Consider the following 24,795-nt stretch of genomic DNA (forward strand, 5'->3'; position numbering starts at 1 on the left):
ATTAAAATTAATCCTGATAACAGCGTCCATGTTTGTGTGTCTACACACACACGCACACGCACATGCACGCACATGAACCATGCACTTCTGCTTCACACAACTTGTTGCCACTCAAAATGTTTCTTTGAATTTGATGGGGGTTTTTTTTTGTTCTGTTTTGTTTTCCAGTTTGAGTACCACTCAGTCCCGGCGCACTCAATCCACGCACTACACAGTTAGCGTTAGGCTTCGCGCGACTCGCATGACGTCATCATTCTGTTACGTGTTGTAACTTGTCTAGACTAGTAGCGCTGTATGGCGGCTTGTCGTCGTAGAGTAGACTCATAGTCGCAAAGATGTCCCGTCATTTTAAATCAGGTAATGAAAAAAGAAAGAGGCGTCTTCATGACAATGAGCAAAGACAACAGCAGTCAGGTAAGCAAGGCAACGTAACCCCTCTTTTTATAGTTAGGCTACCCATTCCCATTAATTTATTTTATATATTGACTTCTTAACAGGTCGGCGGCTCGGTGGGGCACTGGGTAGCACGTCCGCCTCACAGTTAGGAGGGTGCGGGTTCGATTCCACCTCCGGCCCTCCCTGTGAGGAGTTTGCATGTTCTCCCCGGGCCCACGTGGGCTTTCCGCGGGCGCTCCAGTTTCCTCCCACATCCCAAAAACATGCTTGGTAGGCCGATTGAAGACCTCAAATTGTCCCTAGGTGTGAGTGCGGGTGCGAATGGTTGTTGGTCTCTGTGTGCCCTGCGATTAGCTGGCAACCGGTTCAGGGTGTCCCCCGCCTACTGCCCGATGACGGCTGGGATAGCCTCCAGCACTCCTGCGACCCCCGTGGGGACTAAGCCGTTCAGAAAATGGATGGATGGATGGACTTCTTAACATATTACCGTTTTTTTCCGTGCATAATGCGCCCCCGTGCTAAAAATGGCATGTCGATGCAGGAAAAAAGCCTGCACCCATGTATAATACGTACCCAAATTTTTACTCTTACTTAAGTCCGTAAACGTAAAATTATTTCAGAAAAAAGACCATCTTAGGGAACAACCGGATGTTATTCTGCCGGTCAGTATCACTGCGCATGCGCTAGCAAACTCGATAGTGAAGAAATGTTTCGGATTTGTGTAGGGTACATTGTGACAGCAAACGAGCAGGTGATCGAGCAAGCGTCTGATACGAGAGCATTGTGTTCGTATGGAGCGTGTTTGAAGTTAACAGCAGAGAAGAAAGGAACAAAATGTTGTGAAATCGGAGAAATCAACGCCAACAAAAAAAATACATCCAGCCTAGTTAAGAAATCACCAGAAAGATCACCATGACAATTGTATAAATAAATAATTATTATATATATTATATGTATTATTATTATTATAATAATAAATAATTGTGATAAATAACTGGAACCACTCAAATATTGGTGATCCCGTTGAGAGTTTCTTTGCTATCGAGTTTGCTACTGCATGCGCAGTGATACTGACCGGCAGAATAACATCCGGTTGTTCCCAAAGATGATCTTTTTTTAAAATAATTTTACGTTTACGGACTTAAGTAAGCCGGCCGGGTCATACCAAAGACTAGAAAAATGGCACCCATTGCCTCCCTGCTTGGCACTCAGCATTAAGGGTTGGAATTGGGGGGTTGGATCACCAAATGATTCCCGAGCGCGGCGCCGCTGCTGCTCACTGCTCCCCTCTCCCCCAGAGGATGGATCAAAATCACACGGGGATGGGTCAAATGCAGAGGACAAATTTCACCACACCCAGATGCGCGATCATTGGGACTTTAAAAAATAAATGAAAAAATTGGGTGCGTATTATACATGGGTACAGGCTTTTTTCCAGCATCAACATGCCATTTTTAGGGTGCGTATTATACATGGGGGTGCATTATACATCGAAAAAAACGGTAATTTATATAAAAACGTTTTAGACCATGTTACTAAAACGCAAGCTACTATTAGGGGGCAGTCTATGAACTGAGGAAATACGGTATATTTAAAAGCAGCCAATTTGTTATCTCTATTTACCTATCTACTAACCTGTTGTATTTTTACACCTATGTAGATGCTGTTACTAAGTAGGAGGTGGAGGAACTGTTTTTATAAAACGGAGTAATTATATACATATTAAACTTGTACTATCTGGTGTACAACCAACCTTAATACTATCATACTGTAGTTCAAGCTTCTCCCATAATGCTTTAATACAACTGATGCAAGAGATCCCTGACTTTTGAATTGCTTTATTTGGTCAGCTTCATATTTCATTTAATTGTTTTTATTTGTCTTAATTGTTATTGATTTTGGAATAATGCACATGGGAGAAATTGGTTTGCTGATGTGCTTGACCCTTTTTCTTTCAAATTTCATTTGTGAAGCTCCACCCTTCCTGCATGGAGTTTGCACGTTCTCCCCAAGACTGCGTGTGTTTCCTCCGGGTACTCCGGCTTCCTCCCACATCCCCAAAACAAGCATGGTAAGCGTACTCCAAAATGTCTGTATGTGTGAGTTTGAGTGCAGATGCTTGTCTATGTCGCTGGCAACCAGTTCAGGATGTCCCACGCCTACTGCCCGAAGTCAGCCAGGATAGGCTCCCACACACCCTTGTGAGGAGAAGCGATTCAGATAATGGATAAATATACGCGTGTGCGTGTATGTGTGCGTGCATGCGTGTGTGTGTATGAGGTTATTTTATTTATACTGTAGGTATTTTCAAGTGACTCGTTCAATTGTGTGAATGGCCATCACACTGTATTCTCTAACACTGTTATGCATCACTTCCACCCTCCATTTTTTTTTTACCCCGTAGCCTGCAGTAAGACATCCTTGTCTGTGTGTCTGTCTGACCCCTCCAGCAATGCTGTAGGCTGGGCAGAGTGACAATACCATAGTGGGGCTTTTGGCCAATGAGCTGACAGATTGTAATATTTGAAAACAGACCTCAGAAGACACAAGTGGGTTTGTATGAGGAAGCAGCAAGAGTGAAACCAGTGAGTTCAACCAGCTCAGTGGCCTAGTAGTAGAGTGTCCGCCCTGAGACTGGAAGGTTGTGTGTTCAAACCCCGGCCAGGTCATACCAAAGACTATAAAAATGGGACACATTGCCTCCTTGCTTGGCACTCAGCATTAAGGGTTGGAATTGGGGGGTTAGATCACCAAATGATTCCTTAGCAAGGCACCGCTGTTGCTCACTGCTCCCCTCTCCCCCAGGGGATGAATCAAAATCACATGGGCATGGGTTAAATGCAGAGGACAAATTTTACCACACCCAGATGTGTGTGTGACGATGATCATTGGGACTTTAAATGAACAGTGTAAAGAAATGGTGATTCAAAAGCCAAGCAAGGAGGAAATAATGAGAAAATAAAGTATAAAGCCAAGTCAAAAGTTTAGTACAGTCAAACCTCGGTTTTCGAACATCCCGGTCCTCGAACAAATCGGAATTCGAACGAAAAATTCGAGCTTTTTTTGCTTTGGTTGTCGAACAAAAATTCGGAGGTCGAACCTCGCAAGATGAGCCGAGAGAACCCGAGAAAACCCGACCGCACGGCCCGGATGCCGACTGACTCCGTTCGTTGTTATTATATTTTCGTTACTTTGAGGATTGTATTAACCCCTAATCATGCCCCCAAAGAAAGCAAGTGGGAGCAGTAAAGCTATCCTAAAACACAAAGACGCTCTTAAAACAATGCAACAGTGAGCGCCCGGCGCGCTGCGGTGGCGCGATCGGACCAAATTAAGCTCCCTGCGCATTGAGGTCCACTTAAATTTTGGAAAGTACATCAGGACTTAAAAAATATTTTCAAAATTTCACCATTCTGTTACAATAATGCGACCAGCGCGGTGCAGTTGGGCGGTAGGCGACGCGCTACGGTTGCGCGTTCGGCGGTGCACTGCAGTTGCGCGATTGGACAAAAATGCGCAATTGAAAAAATGCTTAAAAAAGGCGTTTTCTTGTTAGTTTTGGAACGGATTAAAATTGTTTCCATTATTTTTAATGGGAAAAATAGATTCGAAATTCGAACGATTCACTTCTCGAACCGCCTTCTGGAACGAATTGTGGTCGAAAACCGAGGTTTGACTGTAAAATGAAAAAGACTGTGCAGAGCCACACAGTAACAAATCAATTAGGGAATAAGAATGGGAAATAACACTGTCAGTGTTTCCAGTTCTATTATATTTAATGCAGGGGTCTCAGACTCGCGACCCGCGGGCCAATTGCAGCCCTAAGGACAATGTTTTGTGGCCCCCTGCCTGAAATAAAATCTTTGTGTTAATGCTGCCCGCGCATTTTTTCTCACATGCATCTGGGGGTTTACATATTTTGTAACACCTGTGGGCTCCCGTAGCTCAGGCTCGTGGCGACAGCGCGAATTAGCAATTGGTCACTTTAACATGTTTGGATGAACAAGTGGAGGGAAAATATATCTTGTCACCTAGTGCTATATGGTTTTTGTCAGCCCCAGTCATGTCTTTTTCAAAACCTGTCCTGAAGAGAAAAATTGGCGTTGAGCACAGACAATTTCAGGAGAAGTGGGAGACGGAATATTTTTTTGTTGAGCACAGGGGCATCCCAATGTGTCTAATATGCAAGGATAAAGTTGCGGTACACAAGGAGTATGACACCAGATGTCATTACTCAACTAAACATGCTGAGGAGTATGGAAAATACCTAGGGGATGAGCGAGAGGACCGGGTCGCCAAACTAAAACATGTCTAGAGAGGCAACAAGATTTTTTCAAAAAAGCAAGCAAAGAGTGAAGCGGCTATCAAAGCTAGCTACGTGGTGAGTGAGATGATTGCGAAAGCAGGGAAGCCATTCAAAGAGTTCATCAAACAGTGCATGTTCCAGGCTGCAAGTATAGTCAGTTTCAATCAGCAAATAACAAAATGCGTATTACAGGTAATATTTTATTTCACAACACTTTGCCTTGTTCCTTTCGTCTCTGCTGTTCACTTCAAACACGCTCCATATGAACGCAATGCTCTCGTATCAGACGCTTGCTCGATCACCTGCTCGTTTGCTGTCACAATGTACTCTACACAAATCCGAAACATTTGTTGCGGCTCCGAGTCACGACGAGGGGCAAGTTTTGGTTTCCAAGGGTGTTTTTATTCCTCTTCAACGTCTCTCCCATACAGAGGCGCCTTTTTTACGTCCGCACGCTTTTTTCACACGTCCGCACTGAACGCGGTGGTGCCTTCATGGGCAGTCGGAGAAATCAACGCCAACAAAAAAAATACATCCAGCCTAGTTAAGACCATACCAAAGACTATAAAAATAGGACCCATTGCCTCCCTGCGTGTGTGACGATCATTGGGACTTAAAAAAAAAAAAAAAAAAAAAAAAAAAAAAAAAAAAAAAAAATTGGGTGCGTATTATACATGAGTACAGGCTTTTTTCCAGCATCAAATGTTAGGGTGGTGCTCACTCTAACTTATTTCGCAAGAACCACACAGGAGTCAAGCAAGTCATTTTAGACACATGCAGGCGGAGAGTTCACTCGTCGCTGTGCTTACAGCGATGGTCGAATGAAGTCTGACTCAGGCCTCGTCAGGTGCTTATTTATTGAGAGAAACAGAGTGGGGTTGAAAGTGGGGGTGTGGGAACACACAGGATAGGGTGAGGCCGGTCCCCTGCTGATCAAAGCATAGCAGGGGGCCTTTTACGACTTTCTGTAAACAAAGCAACTTTGATTGCTTCCTCTGCGTCTAGTCAATCAGTTGAAAAGATCTTAGCACTTTGGTCAACTACTTTTGTCTAGACAGGACAAGCTAGTTAAATTATTACAGGTTACGTTCCAACATAATCATACGATGAAGATATTCTGCAAACCCTAACATATCCCTCCTGTTTTATCATATGATTGTCAACCTCGATCAGTCAAACATAAGTAAGAAAATACAATGAAAGCAATAACCTCCAGCGAAGATGAGGTTTTTCCTCAATACTCCAGTCCAAATTGTGTGTGTAATTTAAAAACCTGCGGCCAGATTAAATGCAGGAAAAGAGTTACACGGTCCCTCTGCCTTAGGCGACCAGAATGTTATCAATCAAGCTAAAAATTGCTCTCGATTGTTCAGCCGTTAGGGGCTTGGCACGCCCACTGGTGGAGGGTGAGCATGATTCTCACCCCCTTCGCAGATCTGCTCCGTCCGGCGAGAACTTGGGAATGTCTGCTGCGTGGTCGTTGTCTTCAGTGGCTCAGGGTGGACTACCTGGCCACCAAGGGGGAAGATGATTAATCTGCCTCTGTATGAACTGGGGCAGGGACTGTCGATGGCTGATCTGGTTCCTTGCAGGAACCCTTCACTAGGGCGCACTGGGACAGATGATACCACGAATCTCCTTTGCCGGCCAGCCGGACGGCATGTGAGATGCGCTCCACCAATTTATAGGGTCCAGGCGACGCAGCCTCCGTCCCTCACCTTCTTGGGACCTTCAGCCAGAACGTTGGGGTGATCTGGACCTCGGTCTTTGCTTCCGTATCCGCAGTAGTTTGCTGACCAAATCCCGATCTGGATCCGCCACCAAAAGAACAGCAGCACGTCCGGAAAACAGCAAAAAACAGCACCTTTTCTGCAACCTTTGCATTAGTCATTTGAGATGTTTCTCCTGCTCCTCTCATCACTGTTTTGGTTGCCCTGGTTACAGAGGTGTTGCTACACCAAAGGGAGGGAAGATTGTGTCTGTAGCAACGTTGATTAGCTAAGGAATGTAGTGTGGTGTGAATTAGCACCACCAATTTATAGGGTCCAGTCCACGCAGGCTCCGTCCCCCTCCTTCTTGGGACCTGGATCCGCCACCGAAAGGACAGCAGCACGTCCGGAAAACAGCAAAAAAAACAGCACCTTTTCTGCAACCTTTGCATTAGTCATTTAAGATGTTTCTTCTGCTCCTCTCATCACTGTTTTGGTTGCCCTGGTTACAGAGGTGTTGCTACACCAAAGGGAGGGAAGATTGTGTCTGTAGCAACGTTGATTAGCTAAGGAATGTAGTGTAGTGTGAATTAGCACTTCATTGTCGGCCCGTGACCCCCGCAGAGTTTGTCCATCTGTTCTTCTCCAGTTGTTGGCCGAGTGGTCCGCGAGTGAGATCAGATAACTTCAATTGCCGCTTTCCTGTGGAACAATGCAACTAGACCTTTGCTAGACTTTATCTACTTAGTAAAATAACACTCAATAACAATAAGTAACACTAAGTCCTAAACACTAAAACAAATGTTAAGTAAATGTAAGGTAACTGGTATGCAGTTCCTTAAACAAACATTGAGTAAATATAGGATAACTTGTACGCAACTACTTCAAACTGTGTTTAACACTTAACAAAGAAAAACAGTTCTGATCAACAACAATCTATGAACCAAACCTACAGTTAACTAAAAGGAATGAAGTTTCTTTCAACCAAATAAGAACATTACGCCTATGCAAATAAGCTCATTGTTAGTGAAGGCCTCTTACAGGAACAAAAACACACAGATAACATAAGGACAGGAAGGATACATATGGCTGACAGGGATCAAAAGACATCCCTGTCACTAAAGAGGAAGAATCCCTTTTCTGCCCAAATTAATATTTCTAAAAAGGTGCATATTTTTTGGGTCCTTAGGTGTCCCTAAGTACGAATATGCCGCGCTTTTTTGGTTATGACGTCGCGTATATGAAATATGCGGCATCTATATATAGACTATGTGCTGATACGTGCACAAAAATCGGAGCATTCTGACGATTTGCAAGTGTAGCGTCATGTAATTTATTTGAATGTTCAGAGATAGTTGTGTTTTACACGTAACAGCTGTCTGCTGTCTTGGAGCGTCTATATATAGACGAAAGGCTGAAAGGAAAGCCATAAACTCGTAAAGACAAGGCCTCCAGGTCTGGCAGGCCAAGGCTTCACTTTTCCCTCCTGTTTATCACACATTTGCTAAAAACAACCACTTCTCTCGATTTTCAGTTGTTGGATCACAAGTATGCGCACAAATATTTCCACCAAAGAGGATAAATGTTGCGACATCATCATTCGGCAACACACAGATCTGGGAAAAAGTCTGTAAACTCGAGTGCAAAAATTGCACATCATCATCGTTATCATCAACATGCTGCCGTTCAGACATTAGGCATACCCGGGCCATCTCGTCGTCCATGGGCGAGATTGCTGTAGTGATAAGACGATTAAACAGAGCACAGAGACATGGAATACAACAACATCCACACAAGGTGAGTATAGCAGTAATTGAGGACACAAGGGCTTTATACTTCCCAAAAGCAGTCATCCACTTGTTGTGCTCTTTCATCCTCGTGTTGAGGGATTGCAAGCTTGCAATCACCTTCGTCAGGCTCCCATCAGGGGCGGTGTCATTCTGGATGAAGGTGCAGCATTGTTCCCTGAACATTGCGCAGACCCTTCCTTTCCCAGACAACAACATAAGAGCATTGCGGTTCTGGATTGACATTAGGGAAGGCGTGGCTAGCTGTTCGTGCACTGCCTCAAGTCCCGCTTGTGTCCGTTTGCCCAATTTCTGCATGTTGCAATGGATGTAATTTATCCTGTCAACGTTCTTGTTCATCGTCCACCAGCAGCAAATGGAGGACTCCCTTCCCGCTTCAATTTGGTCAATTAATTCTTATTTATCAGGAACTCCTCTGGGGACTTTAATTGCATCAATTTCAGTCAGATCATCGCCGCCTCTCAAATTTAAAGATATTATGTTTTTGTTTTTTCCAGCTTTTTCCCAGATCTTGGCATGTCGGTACATATGCAATTTTGGTTGACTACATTCTCTAAAAGCAATGGTTTCTTTTCTTTTTTTTTTTTTCTTCAACGGATATTATATAGAACACTCTGTCGCACATTTCACAATCAGTAGACGTGACAGATTTCACACAATCTCTTATCAATGGCAACGGTACAACATAAAGAATTGGTCGTGAACCCATACACATGACATTCATTATTTTTCCTGTCTTTGCAGCTTGTTTTGCCATTAGCAATCAATTGTTTATTTTACCAGTTACTCTTATAGTCACCTAAAACAAACTATCCACATTCATTTTAGAGATAGTGATTCCATCCTTTAACATCTACAGCAGTTGTTGACAAGGTATTATTTCTTTACATAACGTTTTTGCCACTGTTAAGGCATTCAGTGTTTATTTTGAAGCCAATTCAATCCATTTTTAGAATGCATCTACTATGACCAGGCATTATAACCCTGTGGATTGTGTTTAGCACATGTTAAACAAGCTCTACAATTTTTTTTTTTATAAACGTTTTGAATATGAATCAAATTCATATGTTGTATAAAGCTGACTGAACTGCCCTTCCATCCCCCCTGTTGAGCCAGGTGTCAACGGGACGTGACAACACCATGGCTCAATACAGCTGCCCATTTGTATCGTTTCCTTTCCTTTCTCAACGTAACAACCCAATCCACCAATCGAATAAAAAAAATGAAAAAAAAAAAACTGCTGGTAAAGTAATATAATACTTAACTGTTGTAGTTAACAGAAGAAGATGGATGGATGGATGGATGTTGTAGTTTCATAACTTTAACTAACTCAATCGCTCTCTTATTCTCAAATTTTAATTGTTGAGGCGGCCGACCGGAGCTGCGGCCGTAAGGTCATTGGTGCCTGTCGTGGCGGCAATCCCCGAACCCGCTGGTGGACACCGGCGGTAAGGGATGCCGTCAAGCTGAAGAAGGAGTCCTATCGGGCCGTTTTGGCCTGCGGGAATCCCGAGGCAGCTGACAGGTACCGAATGGCCAAGCGGAACGCGGCTTCGGCGGTTGCTGAGGCAAAAACCCGGGCGTGGGAGGAGTTTGGCGAGGCCATGGAGAATGACTTCCGGACGGCTTCGAGGAAATTCTGGTCCACCATCCGGCGTCTCAGGAGGGGGAAGCAGTGTAACGTCAACACTGTTTACAGTGGAGATGGCGTGCTGCTGACCTCGACTAGGGACGTCGTGTGTCGGTGGGGAGAATACTTCGAAGACCTCCTCAATTCCACCGACACGCCTTCCATTGTGGAGGCAGGGCCTGGGGACTCTGAGGCGGACTCTCCAATCTCTGGGGTTGAAGTCACTGAGGTAGTTAAAAAACTCCTCGGTGGCAAGGCCCGGGGGTGGATGAGATCCGCCCGGATTTCTTAAGGGCTCTGGATGTTGTGGGGCTGTCATGGCTGACACGTCTCTACAGCATCGCGTGGACATCGGGGACAGTGCCTCTGGATTGGCAGACTGGGGTGGTGGTTCCCCTCTTTAAGAAGGGGGACCGGAGGGTGTGTTCCAATTACAGGGGAATTACACTCCTCAGCCTCCCTGGGAAGGTCTATTCAGGGGTGCTGGAGAGGAGGGTCCGTCGGGAGGTCGAACCTCGGATTCAGGAGGAACAGTGTGGCTTTCGTCCTGGCCGTGGAACAGTGGACCAGCTCTTCACCCTCAGCAGGATCCTCGAGGGTGCATGGGAGTTCGCCCAACCAGTCCACATGTGTTTTGTGGACTTGGAGAAGGCGTTCGACCGTGTCCCTCGGGAGGTTCTCTGGGGGGTGCTTCGGGAGTACGGGGTACCGAGCCAACTGATAAGGGCGGTTCGGTCCCTGTATCACCGATGCCAGAGTTTGGTCCGCATTTCCGGCAGTAAGTCGGATTCGTTCTCAGTGAGGGTTGGACTCCGCCAAGGCTGCCCTTTGTCACCGATTCTGTTCATAGTTTTTATGGACAGAATTTCTAGGCGCAGCCGAGGCGTTGAGGGTGTCCGGTTTGGGGACCTCAGCATCGCGTCTCTGCTTTTTGCAGACGACGTGGTGCTGTTGGCTTCTTCAGGCCGTGATCTCCAGCTCTCACTGGAGCGGTTCGCAGCCGAGTGTGAAGCGGTCGGGATGAGGGTCAGCACCTCCAAATCCGAGTCCATGGTCCTCGATCGGAAAAGGGTGGAATGCCCTCTCCGGATCGGGGATGAGATCCTGCCCCAAGTGGAGGAGTTTAAATATCTTGGGGTCTTGTTCACGAGTGAGGGGAGGATGGAGCGCGAGATCGACAGGCGGATCGGTGCAGCGTCGGCAGTAATGCGGACTTTGTACCGGTCCGTCGTGGTAAAGAGAGAGCTGAGCCAAAAGGCAAAGCTCTCAATTTACCGGTCGATTTACGCTCCTACCCTCACCTATGGTCACGAGCTATGGGTCGTGACCGAAAGAACGAGATCCCGGATACAAGCGGCCGAATTGAGTTTTCTCCGCAGGATGTCCGGGCTCTCCCTTAGAGATAGGGTGAGAAGTTCGGTCATCCGGGAAAGACTCGGAGTAGAGTCGCTGCTCCTCCACGTTGAGAGGAGCCAGATGAGGTGGCTCGGGCATCTCATCAGGATGCCTCCTGGACGCCTCCCTGGGGAGGTGTTCCGGGCATGTCCCACCGGTAGGAGACCCCGGGGACGACCCAGGACGCGCTGGAGAGACTATGTCTCTCAGCTGGCCTGGGAATGCCTTGGGATCCCCCGGGATGAGCTAGATGAAGTGGCTGGGGAGAGGGAAGTCTGGGAGTCCCTCCTGAAGCTGCTGCCCCCGCGACCCAACCCCGGATAAGCGGAAGAAGATGGATGGATGGATGTTGTAGTTTCATAACTTTAACTAACTCAATCGCTCTCTTATTCTCAAATTTTAAATTTAGCTTTGAAATGTCGGTGTTAGGTCTAAATACCATCAGACATTAAACCACACACTGGAAGGAAGAGGAGAAAAGAACCAGATTTACAGTTTACAGTTTACTCGCGAGGAGAACGATAGAGAGAGGAAACTCGGTTACAATCTCCATCAATTCTGAGTTCTCCCTCCACGTGCTCCTCTATTTAATGTTTTGGTTTCCCTGGTTACAGAGGCGTTGCTACACTAAAGGGAGGGAAGATTGTGTCTGTAGCAACGTTGATTAGCTAAGGAATGTAGTGTGGTGTGAATTAGCACTTCATTGTCGGCCCGTGACCCCCGCAGAGTTTGTCCATCTGTTCTTCTCCAGTTGTTGGCCGAGTAGTCCGCGAGCGAGATCAGATAACTTCAATTGCCGCTTTCCTGTGGAACAATGCAACTAAACCTTGGCTAGACTTTATCTACTTAGTAAATTAACACGCAATAAGAATAGTGACTTGTCCTAAACACTGGAACAAACATTGAGTAAATATGGGATAACTTGTAACCATCTATGAACCAAACCTACAGTTAACTAAAAGGAATGAAGCTTCTTTCAACCAAATAAGAACATTTCGCCTATGTAAATAAGCTCTGCTCATTGTTACTGAAGGCCTCTTACAGAAACAAAAACACACAGATAACATAAGGACAGGAAGGACACATATGGCTGACAGAGATCAAAAGACTTCCCTGTCACTAAAGAGAAAGAACCTAGATGAAAGGAAAGCCATAAACTCATAAATGACAAGGCTTTACTTAAATTATTCCAACAGTCGGTATGTGGTGTGCAAGGACTGGAGTCGGAGGCGGAGTGACAAATGACAGTGCCAACGGCAGTTGTTTTAATGACATTTATAATTAGCTTCATTCAACCACGGGCCGACTCTTTTCCCCTCGAGATCCTAACACACTAAACCAAACAGGAAACTCCCACACGTGTAAACCATCCCACCGGAACTCGGCAACGTGAACTTTGGTTCCGGGTGAATTATGTCACCCCACTACAGGTATTTCATAATTGTACATCATCCAATTCCAGAAAACCAGTTCTTTCCATCTCTCAAATTTTGTCTAACCAAGGCTAGGCATTAAAGGAGCGTGGACCAGTTTCTGCCCATAAACAAATTGCTCGCTTTTTTATTTTTCCTTCCTATCTTAACAAAATCGGTTTTGTTTTGCGGTGCAAATCAGATAGACTACAGATAAATAAATTCTTTAGTGCACCTATATTAGCGAATTTCATCCTTTTAACACATAACACAACACACAGACAACACAAAAACAGCAGTATCACAAACAATACCAACAAACTACGCTGGGCAAACGCCATCCTCTTTTTTGACGTTTTGGTTGTACTTTTTCTCTTTTCTTTTCTTTTTTTTTTTTCTTTCCTCAGTGCCTTTTATCCTTCGTGCAACTATTGTCACACCTTCCCTAAGCATCACCCTGCATCAATATCACTTGCCACCATGCACTCAGCACAGCCCTGGAGTGGGTACGACCCCACTCCGCGCGCAGCCACAGCAAGGGAAGCAAGAGGGGGGGGGCGCCGGCATTTTCATACTGATTTATCCCAGCCTGGCCAGTACTGGGACAATCAAGGCCGTCGTCCCCCACCCCCGCCAACCCAGCAAACAGCTACCCGCAGAGTCCAGAGCCCCACACCTACATCAGTCTCCCCCACAATCAAATTACAACATCAATCACCACAGGAGCCGGCTCCTACACCCTTTTCACACCACAATACCACACTCCCCCCTCCACAGTCCAGTCTCAGTGGAGACATTGGAAGGCACAGGTGAGACACCGAAGGAGCAAGCTCTAGCAGTCCTCCCACTAACCAATTACAACCAACAACAAAAGCCCAAGTCACTTATGTCTGTTTGGGAAGTTCACAACAGCCAAACGTTACAAATGACAAACCACAAGATGCAGGTCTTGGAACCACATTGACGACCGCCAAACGCAAATCAAGGACTGTTCTTCGTCTGTTCTTTGCAACTCTTGTCAAAAGCAACCTTTATTTTTCTTTTGCTTGCATTTTTTATTTTTTTTATTTTTTTCTAGCATCTAACTTACTCAAAATCATTCTTCCTTCAAAGTCGCTCAACTACTTGTCCATAGCAGTCTCCAACAACTTCAACCATTCAATCTGTATTTTCCCTTCAGTCGGGCATTCAGTCATCAATGCTCATTTGCATCTCACACACAGTCTCCAAAAAGGAGTCTTTCCATCACATTGGTCCCAATTCATCCAAGCACTCCACACAACATTTACATACCATTTTCAACTCAAGGTTCCTGATAGAACAATCCACCAATTCAAAGAAAACTCAACACACAAAAAAACCTGCTTGCAAATTACCGTTTTTTTCCGTGTATAGTGCGCAAAATTTAACTAATTTATTGTCCTAAAATCTGGGGTGCGCATTATACATGGGTACAAAAAATTTTTTAATTTTTTTTTTTTTTTCTTAAGTCCCAATGATCGTCACACACGCAGGGAGGCAATGGGTCCCATTTTTATAGTCTTTGGTATGGTCTTAACTAGGCTGGATGTAATTTTTTTTGTTGGCGTTGATTTCTCCGACTGCCCGTAAACGCACCACCGCGCTCCGTGCGCGCACGGGACAGCAAACGAGCAGGTGATCGAGCAAGCGTCTGATACGAGAGCATTGCGGTCGCATGGAGCGTGTTTGAAGTGAACAGCAGAGAAGAAAGGAACAAAGCAAAGTGTTGTGAAATAAAATGCACAGAACGGATGCGCAAGACACGTCAGCTATATAAAGAGCGAGAGTTGTTTTCTTCCTATTAGTTTCAATTCACAGTTTAATTAGCAGTTTCAATCAGCAAATAACAAAATGCGTATTACAGGTAATATTTTATTTCACAACACTTTGCCTTGTTCCTTTGGTCTCTGCTGTTCATCCTAAAACACAAAGGCACTCTTTAAGCAATGCGACAGTGAGCGCCCGGCGCGCTGCGGTTGCGCGACCGCACCAAATTAAGCTCCCTGCGCAGTGCGCACTGAGGTCCACTTAAATTTTAGAAAGTACATCAGGACTTTAAAAATATCTTCTAAATTTCAGCGACGGCTCTGTCACAATAATCGACCAGCGCGGTGCAGTTGGGCGGTCGGCGGCGCGCTACGGTTGAGCGTTCTCTCTCGCACTCTCTCTCTCGCTCGCTCTCTCTCGCTCTCGCACACACGCGCACACACGCACACGCGCACACACGCAAACCGGATATCATACGGAGGCCGCCATTACAGATGCGCAGAACGGATGCGCAAGACACGTCAGCTATATAAAGAGCGAGAGTTCAGTTCTCTACCTAAATCCGTATTACAGGTAATATTTTATTTCACAACACTTTGCCTTGTTCCTTTCTTCTCTGCTGTTCACTTCAAACACGCTCCATGCGACCGCAATGCTCTCGTATCAGACGCTTGCTCGATCACCTGCTCGTTTGCTGTCCCGTGCGCGCACGGAGCGCGGTGGTGCGTTTACGGGCAGTCAGAGAAATCAACGCCAACAAACAAAATTACATCCAGCCTAGTTAAGACCATACCAAAGACTATAAAAATGGGACCCATTGCCTCTCTGCGTGTGTGACGATCATTGGGACTAAAAACAAGAAAAAAAAAAAAAAAAAAATCATAAAAATTGGGTGCGTATTATACATGGGTACAGGCTTTTTTCCAGCATCAGCATGCCATTTTTAGGGTGCGTATTATACATGGGGGCGCACTATACACGGAAAAAAACGGTAATCCGAATTTTCTCCTCGTTTTCAAATTCAAAGAACTCAATCTCTCAGATTTAGCTTGCATATAGAAGTTTGTACAATCCTACAACACAACCAATCAATAATTTCCATTAAATGTATCATACAATGTCTCTGTATTAGCATGAGCGGTCAAAAAGGGGGGGGGGGGGAAGCTTGACATGTTGAAAATTTGGCTTTTCCTCTGCCTCTTCCTCCACCCTTTGATTGGTATTGTTTTACACGACGACACACTCTCGCCAAGTGGCCCCGTTTCCCACAGTTCCAACAGTCCAAATTTGAGCTGGAGTTTGAATTGAATGGCGGCCTGCGGCCTTGTTGGTCTCTAACTCTTCCTCTGCCCTTTTGGGAACTTCGGAAGAAGACCGTTGTATCTTCATCTAGATCATTACCATCATCTAGATGAAATACATCACAACATTTGCCTTTCTCAATCGTCACAACGCAAGCAGTGCCTGTGTGCAAGTGTTTCCTCACCCAGTTGCCTATGTCGGGGGGTGAAACAGTGAGGAGCACATTTCTAAGATGTTGCTGATAGGCACTCTCAGCTGCATCATCGAATGGGATGCCACTGTGAAACCAGAATTCTTTTCCAAATCTTAATTGAATGGTGGTCTCATCACTTTTTATCTTTCCATTTTTTGTCTCTTGAATTTGTTCTCTTCTCTCTTGTGAAGCTTTCAACCACATTCTAGCACAATTCAACTCTCTCTCTCTCTTTCCTTTTCTTTTTCTGTCCCTTTGTCATCCTATCTACACTCTCCTCCAAAACTTTCAACTTCCCTTCTACTCCATACTTTTTCTTCCACTTTGGCATGTATTGCATACAATTAAGAAATTTACTCGCCATGAACTTCTCATCCTCTTCAAGAGCTAGAGATCTACCGTTCCTATTTCCCATCTTAATTTGGTATTTTAGGTTTATACAATTTATACAATTTTTTACATTCTGTCTTTCTTTTCTTTGAGGATCCTCAATGCAGGTTTAAATTGACCTTTCACCAAATTCCCTCTGCAGTCAATTTATCCTACCAGTCGCACTCTCAACCACACGACATTCATGCAAACAGCTTGGAACAACGGACAAAAAAAAAAAGAATCTACGCCCTTCTTCAATTAAGAAAAAGCTCTGTTCTTTTTCTTAGCCCGTTCCTTCCACTGGGACTTGAACCCCAGCTGTTTCACAGCTTGGAAAAACCAAAGCCGTATCTCATAGCCCGGACAAACCAAAGCCGTATCTCATAGCTAGGACAAAGCAAAGCTGTATCTCATAGCTAGGACAAAGCAAAGCCGTATCTCATAGCTTGGACAAACCAAAGCCGTATCTGCGCTTTTTTCTATGACTTACTTGTCTCCTCGGTCCGTTGCAATGCCGGACCCCGTCAATCCACCTCTGACAGACGAAGGCAGACCTAAGATGCTGGCCCAGCGAAGAAATTCTCTTCCCAGGACTTTCTTTTCCAGGTCCCCATAAAGGACGCTGGCTTGTCGACAATGCAGCACGTCCTCCTCCGTCAGCCAGATGGCGGGTATGAGGGTCCCGGGTTTCGGCACCAAAATGTTAGGGTGGTGCTCACTCTAACTTATTTTGCAAGAACCACACAGGAGTCAAGCAAGTCATTTTAGACATCTGCAGGGGGAGAGTTCACTCGTGGCTGTGCTTACAGCGATAGTCGAATGAAGTCTGACTCAGGCCTCGTCAGGTGCTTATTTATTGAGAGAAACAGAGTGGGGTTGAAAGTGGGGGTGTGGGAACACACAGGATAGGGTGAGGCCGGTCCCCTGCTGATCAAAGCATAGCAGGGGGCCTTTTACAACTTTCTGTAAACAAAGCAACTTTGATTGCTTCCTCTGCGTCTAGTCAATCAGTTGAAAAGATCTTAGCACTTTGGTCAACTACTTTTGTCTAGACAGGACAAGCTAGTTAAATTATTACAGGTTACGTTCCAACATAATCATACGATGAAGATATTCTGCAAACCCTAACAATCAACATGCCATTTTTAGGGTGCGTATTATACATGGGGGCGCATTATACACGGAAAAAAACGGTATTAGTATTTATTTAGCAAGACAGTGTATTTTTCCTACAACCATGGAGCTTGCCAGAGAATTTAAAAAAAGTATTGAATTTCTTAAAAAGTTGCATACTTAAAGACTACAACATGTTGAATACCGTAATTCCCATGTATAATATGCCCCCATGCATAATACGCACCCTAAAAATGGCATGTCGATGCTGGAAAAAAGCCTGTACCCATGTATAATACGCACCCAAATTTTGACTCTTACTTAAGTCCGTAAAGGTAAAATTATTTCAGAAAAAAGATCATCTTTGGGAACAACCACTTTCTTTCCTCTTCCAGGTGCTCTTGCTGAAGTCTTCGCTGTATCAAATTAATTTTTTTTCTTCCTCCAGAGTCTTATGTTTGATTGATTGACATCAAATTGGCGCGCAGCTGCCCTATTGCCTAATTCTTCTGCCACTTCAATGACTTTCTTTTGAAATGCTATACTATAACTTGCTCTCTTAACCATTTTGATGAAACTGCTAATTAAACTGAACTCTCGCTCTTTAAATAGCTGACGTGTCTTGCGCATCCGTTCTGCGCATCGGATCCATAGTGCGCATGCGCAGTGATACTGCCTCCGTATGATATCCTGTCTGCGATGGAGATTAAAAAACAAACAATATTTGACAATAACACACCATCAAAGATTGCACCATCGCATCAAACGATGTGTCATCAATTATGAATTTTGCTGACTAAGTGTGTTGGGCAGGATGGCTGAATGCGATGCGCGATTGACAACAAACAAGAAGAAAGGTGATTTCAAGTTTTATTTCGAGGGAGATTTTCTTCCAAAAGTGTTGTACCCATGCATAATGCGCACCCCAGATTTTAGGACAATAAATTAGTTAGATCTTGCGCATTATGCATGGGAAATCACGGTAAATAAGAATAACAAATCTGGAAACAACTGATGAAAGAAAATAACGTAAAGGGACTTATCACTATGTCCGCCTTTTTTTATCTCCTCCTCAATTAATGACATTGTGTCTTTTGATTTTATAGATTGCCAGCATGGATTTGGTTGTAATGGAACAGTGAACATTCTGTTTAGGATTTATTATTGTTATTGCCCGTTTTGCTAATAAACACATTTTTGTAACTTAAAAAACTCTCGTTGGGAAGGTTGTCAGGACAAGTTCAGCATAATTCGAGCTTCTTTAATCTTTTATTTATTGAACACGCACGCACATGCACACACACACACACACACACACACACACACCCACCCCTCTGCACACTAGTATAGTTCACAAATCAGGGAAGATTCCGCCTGACCGCGACAATATGTATACAATAACTAAATACCGGCACTTAATAGTTTGGTATAGTCCAGTATAGTACATGCCTATTGTTCACACTAATAACACTGCAAATCTGTTGCTGACGTGTACACGGAGACCTCCGTCAGACCTATTTTGGGGTATAAAAAGTAGGTATTTTTAAGGGCAATTATTCATTTATGGATCACTCTAAAACTGATTGATGTAATTAAAAATTAAAGGCAGGTTCATTTTATTGACCAAGAAAAGCATAGTGACCTTGTGTGTAAAAACAGATCATACTTATCAAAACATAAATCCTTTAAGCACTTTTTGTTAAATAAATGTATTCTGGTGTCTTAAAATAGAAAAACAAACACTCATCCCCCATCTTTATTACACCTGATCAATCAACAAAACTGAACTGTTCTGTTCTCCTCTCTGCTCACTGGAAAAAGTCTCAGCTTAGAGGACAAACAAAATGCAGCCACGAAGCAGACTGCCTTGCTATTGTGGATTTCAAGAAACCACTGTTGTTTACTCAGCACAAACCATGCGGTGGCTGCGGTCCTACGGAGAAGCTGAGGGATCAGTAAATTGCTTCTAAACAGGTCAAATATTTGAGAATAAGCTTTGCTGCCTGACAAAACCAGAGCATCTGTGTCTTTTTGACCTCAGTCACCTCAAAACCTGAGAATGAAACAAAAGAAAGAAAGTTCACAGTTAGTAAGTGTATAATTTTTTGACTGAATATTTCTTCCATCCCAGGGGAAGAGTGAGAAAATGAAAAGCAGTGCATTGTGTCCTGCCTTCACAAAAATAAACATGCACTTAACCACGGATTGCAGCTCATGAGAGAAGGCCCTCCATTACATGAAACCTCAAAGCATAGCGTGCTGATTTTGGGTACTGTGATAACTGCATTGAAGCTAGCGCTATCACAAAATGACTGTGACCAATGGTGACTCAGATCTCTATCAGTACTGATCATCAAAAGATGGACATTGAAGGTTTGTTTCAAATTGTTCAATATATAAGTGTACGTGGGTGGACTGAAACAGCCTATTTTAACGGACACTTGAGCTTAACATTGGCACTCAGATAACAGATCTACCGTATTTTCCGGACTATAAATAGCTCTGGAGTACAGAAGAAAAAGACATATATAAATCGCACTGGAGTGGCGAACATGAGTCGCATTTTTGGGGAAAATGTTTTTGATCAAATCCAACACCAAGAACAGCTTGAAAGACAATTTAAAATAAAAATAGAATAGAGGCAACACAATAGGCTGAATAATTGTACGGTATGCTAACGTTACATGAAGCATAAATATCGAACTGAGAACGTGCCTGACGTGACACATTAAGTTATTCAGATCACTATGTAGAGCATAAATAACAAGTTTAGCAAACTATCCGTGTCACTCCAAATCACTAAATCTAATGAAATCTTCATCTTTTGTGTCACTTTTAGACAACTCTGCTAACTCCAGAGGTAGAAAATGCTACGCTTCCTCTTCGAGGTGGCTTACGTTATACTCATCGTCAGTTGCAGTTCCAATTATTCCACAGGCATAGAGCGCCTTCTTGCGGTTTAGTGTGAAAATAACAAGTGAAATTATATAATAACGACTTAATAATTTCACACATGTTGCTAAGTCGCTCCTGAGTATAAGTTGCACCCCAAACTATGAAAAAAACTGAGACTTATAGTCCGGATAATACGATATTCGTAAAAATGATTTCAGCACTACGATTCACACCACTTAAAAATCTGTCATGATTTAAGGGCTTGTTTGGAATGAGATTTACAAAAAATTTTCCCCCCCTCTTTTGAAGCTTAGCTCCCTGTTTATCTATCTTTGCCTGTCTACGTCATAAGAGGGAGGCAAGCATTGTGATGCATATTGTTTCTTGAGTTGGTTTGTCATGTTCTGTTGTCAGTAAGTGTATGAAATAATGATTGTTTGGGACCAACATTTCTATGAGCATTTCTACTCTTTTTCTCTTCTACATGTAAAATATTGAAAGCGTTCTGCAGAATATTCAAGATTTACTTTCTCAAATTTGTTAACCACTGCCGGTGAGACAGTCAGGAGTACCTTGTTTGCCTGACCTCCCGGCTCCATCACTCACAGATGCAGCCATCTTTAGCAGCAACTAGTATGTTCGCCACTGCATTAATTTTGGATAAATAACTGCCAGACAAGTCCCAAAATTTTGAAGTCCAAGGTCCATTAAGTCCAACAGCAAAGTGCAATATACACTACTCAAAAAAAATTAAAGGAACTGTTTTTTATCAGGGTATGGCATGAATTCAATAAGACTTTTCTGATAAGGTTTTCGTCAAGTACGTGGCAGAGGGGGTTGTTAATCAGTTTCAGCTGCATTGGTGTTGATGGAATAGAGGGGCAACAACGAGATGGTCAACAAAACAGGACTGATTTTGCTGGTGGAGGTCATTTCAAGTTCCTCCCTCTCCTTTTTTTAACTGTTTTTCCACAAGTGTTGGCTTTAGCTAGTCATTATCACAACTGGGAGCATGAGGCGATTTCTTAACCCTCCTGAAGTTGCGCAAATTGTCCAACTCCTCCAGGATGGCACATCCATGCGTGCTGTTGCAAGAAGATTTGATGTGTCTCCCAGTACAATCTCCAGAGCATGGAGGAGATTCCAGGAGACAGGCAGTTACTCTAGGAGAGCTGGACAGGGCCGTAGACGGTACTCATTCCATCAGTAGGACCAATATCTGTTGGTTTGTGCAAGAAGGAACAGGTTGAGCACTGCCCGAGCCCTACAGAATAACCTCCAGCAGGCTACTGGTGTGAATGTCTCAGCCCAAACAGCCAGAAACAGACTTTACGAGGGTGGCCTCAGGGCACGACGTCCTGTAGTGTTTCCTGTGCTCATTGCTCAGCACCGTGGAGCTCGATTAGCATTTGCCATAGAACACTAGAATTGGCAAGTCCTCCACTGGCACTCTGTGCTTTTCACAGATGAGAGCAGGTTTACCCTGAGCACCTGTGATAGACGTGATAGGGTCTGGAGAAGCCAAGGAGAGCGCTATGCTGCCTGTAACATAATTCGGCATGACCGGTTTGGTGGTGGGTCAGTAATGGTCTGGGGAGGCATTTCCATGGAGGGACGAAAATACCTCGACAGGCTAGAGAACGGCAGTCTGACTGCCATTAGGTATCGAGATGAAATCCTTGCACCCATGGTCAGACCCTACGCTGGTGCAGTAGGAACTCTTGATCCACAACAATGCCCGGCCTGTTGTTGCAAGAGTATGCAGACAGTATGTGGAGGATGAAGGAATTGACATGAGTGAATGGCCCTCAGGATCACCTGATCTAAACCCGATAGAACACCTCTGGGACATAATGTTTTGGTCCATCATACGCCGCCAGGTTGCTCGTCAGACTTTACAGGAGCTCACTGATGCCCTTAGACAGATCTGGGAGGACATCTCACAAGACACCATCCATCTGCTATTCCTCCCCCGGTTGGGAAGCGTCGAAAGCGGTGTGCGAGGAGGCTGAAGAGGGGCAAGCGCGGGGGCGTCCGGGCCAGGCTGGCGGCCAATCCTGCTCGCCCGGCCGTGCCTTCCATTCTTCTGGCGAATGTTTGATCGCTGGACAACAAAATGGATTACATTCGCTTGCTGCAATCTACAAACCGGACAGTGCGGGACTGCTGTGTGCTCGTGTTCACTGAGACTTGGTTGACCGTCAACATTCCGGACTCTGCCGTACATCTGGAGCGGCTAGCTTGCTATCGGGCGGACCGGGCCATTGTACAAGGGGGAAGATCTCATGGAGGTGGAATATGCGTCTACATCCGTGACGAATGGTGCCGGGACTCTGTAGTGGTATGCAAGCACTGCTCGCCACTGGCAGAGTTTGTGATCATCAAGTGCCGTCCTTTTTACCTGCGATTCTGCTGGTCGCGGTTTACATCCCGCCTTCCAACATCGAAGGCGACAGGATCGCGGCTCTTAGTGAACTGTACCAGGCTGTCAGTGAACAACAGACAGCGCACCCTGACGGTTTCACCATCTTCGCTGGGGATTTTAATCATGCTAACCCGAAGCCTGTTTTTCCGAGGCTTAACCAGCATGTTAATTTTCCTACGCGTGGCGACAGCTTCCTGGACCTTGTCTACTCTTCGCATAAAGGAGCTTTCAAAGCCACCCCCCTCCCCCATCTTGGCCTTTCTGACCATATCACTGTTATGCTTTTGCCCGCATACAGACAAATGGTGAGAGCATCCAGACCGGTTCGAAAGCGGGTACGGGTGGGGCCTGAGGGTGCCTCTGATGCGCTTCGTGACTGCTTTGGCTCTACTGACTGGGACATGTTTAGAAGGGCTTCCACTTGCGACGATCGGACAGACATTGAGGAGTATACTGACTCTGTTTCCTTCTACATCAGGAAGTGCATTGATGATGTGGGCTGTCTTCAGGTTGCTGAGGGCCAGGGACAAAGCCTTTAGAGCGGGGGATGAGGCTGGCTTGAGGACTGCGAGGGCCGACCTGTCCCGGGGCATCAAAGAAGCAAGGAGGGCGTTCTCTTGCAAAATTACCGCCCACTTAAAGGACAGCAGGGACGCACGGAGCCTTTGGCAGGGCATTCAGACCATCACGGACTACAAGCCCGCACCGCAGAGCTGTGAAGGGGACGTCCGTCTGCTCAATGACCTTAACCGCTTCTTTGCTTGCTTCGACGCTCAGAACAGCACTTGCCTGCTGAAGGCCACTCCCCCTTCACACGAGCTGCCCCTGTGTCTCTCCGCCGACAGCGTGAGGAGGGCGCTTGCCGCTATCAACATCCGTAAGGCGGCGGGCCCTGACAACATCCCGGGTCGTGCGCTAAACGACTGCGCTGGTGAGCTGACAGATGTCTTCACAGACATCTTTAACACTTCCCTGCAGCAGGCCATCGTCCCGTCGTGTTTCAAAGCTGCCACCATCGTACCTGTGCCGAAGAAACCCGCTTCGTCCTGCTTCAATGACTACCGCCCCGTGGCATTTACGCCCATCATCATGAAGTGCTTTGAGCGGCTTGTCTTGGAGCACATCCGATCCGTTCTCCCCCCCCCCCACCATTGACCCCTTCCAGTTTGCGTACCGAGCCAAACGGTCCTCTAAGGATGCCATCTGCTCTGCCCTCCACTCAGCCCTCACCCACCTGGAGAGAAGGGACTCGTATGTGAAATTGCTGTTTGTGGACTTCAGTTCTGCCTTCAACACCATTGTGCCACAACGCCTCATCAGCAAACTTGACACGCTGGGCCTCAGTACCTGCCTCTGCAACTGGCTACTGGACTTCCTCTATCAGAGGCCACAGGTGGTACGTGTTGGCGACAAAATCTCCGCCAGCATCACGCTGAGCACGGGGGCCCCCCAAGGCTGCGTGCTCAGTCCGCTGCTCTTCACCCTCCTGACGCACGACTGCACTGCAACCTACAGCGACAACCGCATAGTGAAGTTTGCTGACGACACGACTCTGGTGGGTCTCATCACCAATGGAGACGAGACTCTATACAGGCTGGAGGTTGACCTTCTGACCACGTGGTGCAGGGACAACAACCTCCTGCTGAACGTCGACAACACCAAGGAGATTGTTGTGGACTTCCGGAAGGGTCACACCCAACACCTGCCGCTGACCATCGACGGTGCTGTGGTGGAGAGAGTGCGCAGCGCCAAGTTCCTGGGGGTGCACATCAGTGAGGATCTCTCCTGGTCCACCAACACCGCATCACTGGCAAAGATCACCCAGCGCCGCCTGTACGTCCTGCGGAAGCTCAGGCGAGTGAGCGCTTCTCCGGCCGTCATGTCTACATTTTACCGCGGCACCATTGAGAGCGTCCTCTCCAGCTGTATTGCTGTTTGGGGTGGCGGCTGCACTGACTACAACTTGAAGGCCCTGCAGCGCATAGTGAACACGGCTGGTAAGATTATTGGTGCTTTGCTCCCCTCCTTGAAGGACATTTACACCTCCCATC

The 24,795-nt window shown here is 45.5% G+C and overlaps 1 long non-coding RNA gene across 1 annotated transcript in view; it reads left to right on the plus strand.

The window, feature by feature from the left end:
* Positions 1-211: 211 nt before the first annotated feature.
* The window catches only part of LOC133160159 (uncharacterized), a 49,055-nt gene continuing 24,471 nt past the window's right edge, over positions 212-24,795 (plus strand). The window contains exons 1-2 of the long non-coding RNA XR_009715817.1: positions 212-414; positions 2,370-2,467. This is a non-coding gene — a long non-coding RNA (uncharacterized LOC133160159). The remainder of the gene's footprint in view (positions 415-2,369; positions 2,468-24,795) is intronic.

This window comes from Syngnathus typhle, linkage group LG9 (genome assembly GCF_033458585.1).
Source record: "Syngnathus typhle isolate RoL2023-S1 ecotype Sweden linkage group LG9, RoL_Styp_1.0, whole genome shotgun sequence".
Lineage (NCBI taxonomy): Eukaryota > Metazoa > Chordata > Actinopteri > Syngnathiformes > Syngnathidae > Syngnathus > Syngnathus typhle.